The sequence below is a fragment of the Rousettus aegyptiacus genome, unplaced genomic scaffold, assembly GCF_014176215.1.
Source record: "Rousettus aegyptiacus isolate mRouAeg1 unplaced genomic scaffold, mRouAeg1.p scaffold_m13_p_12, whole genome shotgun sequence".
In the NCBI taxonomy this organism is placed as follows: Eukaryota; Metazoa; Chordata; class Mammalia; order Chiroptera; family Pteropodidae; genus Rousettus; species Rousettus aegyptiacus.
In genome coordinates this window covers 23,673,468-23,674,891 of record NW_023416287.1, presented here as the reverse complement: position 1 = coordinate 23,674,891, position 1,424 = coordinate 23,673,468, and the positions used below count along the sequence as shown (strand labels likewise).

The following is a 1,424-nucleotide window of genomic DNA, read 5'->3' as shown; positions in this document are numbered from 1 at the left end:
ACAATCTTTTCAGTCAAGATCTTAACCACATCCAATTTTTCCAGGAGCACAGACATGACATCACTCTGATGACACCCTCCTCCTCCAAGGAGATTCATTTGACATGTTCATTCAGGACATACAAATACAAAGAAACTCATACTGAAGGGGATGGGCCCTTGATCTACATGTAGTACAAGGCCCACCACCTGATATTCAGTTGGTCGGCAAAAGTTCACTTCACACTCTGACATTGTCAAGAAACAACTATTGAATGTGGTTCCATAGCATAGCAGTTAGCACATCTGCTTTACATGCAGAAGGTCCTGGGTTCATGCCCCAGTGAAGCCATATTGCATGGTCTATGGCCATGCCACTCTGAACAAGCCCAATGTCTGATCTTGGAAGCTAAGCAGGGTTGGGCCTGGTTAGTACTTGGATGGGAGACCACCTAGGAAGACCAGGTATTGTAGGCATTAATAATAATAATAATGAAAGGAAGGAACAGCTATTGACTTTCTATTACCCACAACATTAAAACAAACCCAATATCTCTTATGCTCTTGGGGCTCTGAAAACAACACATTTCTCATTTACAAATTTTTCTTAAGCCCATGTAAGTTGTTAATCACAAACATGCCCACCTCAAATAGGAAGACTACAACAAAATCCTCTAGAATTTGTCTAAATTACATTATGCCCAATCTCTACCCTTTATCACCCAGAGACTCCTTCACTCTAGAGGCTTTTTCATTCCTCCCAAAGTCTCTGGACCACCCATAATGGCCATAAGTCATCTATAACTTTTAATGGATGCCCTCCCCAGCCCCACACCATACACCATTAAAATGGCAAGTGCTGGCTACATACAGAGCTTTTCTGGAAACAGAGCCTCTCACAGGCCCTGAGCCTGGGACCCTCTATATTGAGCCGCCCACTATGCCTCAGGTCATGAAAGCAGCAGCTCACAAGCTTGGCACAACCACAGAAGACTGTGCTAAAACAGAAATGGTACCTACAGGATAGAGTCTAATCTGGGCCCTCTGGTGAATCCCACTTCCAAGACTCAATGGCCATTCCTGTCTTCAGTTCCTTGCCATATGCCATGGTGCTAGATGGGGACACCCTTTGGCTACTTGAGGAGCCCCATGGGATCAACTGAATTAACAGCAAAGGTAGTTCATACACCTTAAAGACACCATCTTACCATCATACACGATAGAGACCAATGGAAGGCTCCTGCTGCTCATACCTTAACCAGGACGTCCCTGATAAGAGATGGGACTCAAGGTCAACACAATTGGCCAAATTTCATGCAATCATCTTAGCACTGTATCCTCTGGCCAACAATTTGCCCCATCTACATATTTTTATAGACTCTTGGACCGTTACCAATGGTCTTTCTATCTGGTCTGACCAATGGCAGCAACAATTCATTATCCAAG

The 1,424-nt window shown here is 44.1% G+C and overlaps 1 pseudogene; it reads left to right on the top strand.

The window, feature by feature from the left end:
- The first annotated feature begins 339 nt into the window (after positions 1–339).
- Positions 340–455, top strand: LOC118610452 (annotated as a pseudogene).
- Positions 456–1,424: the final 969 nt, after the last annotated feature.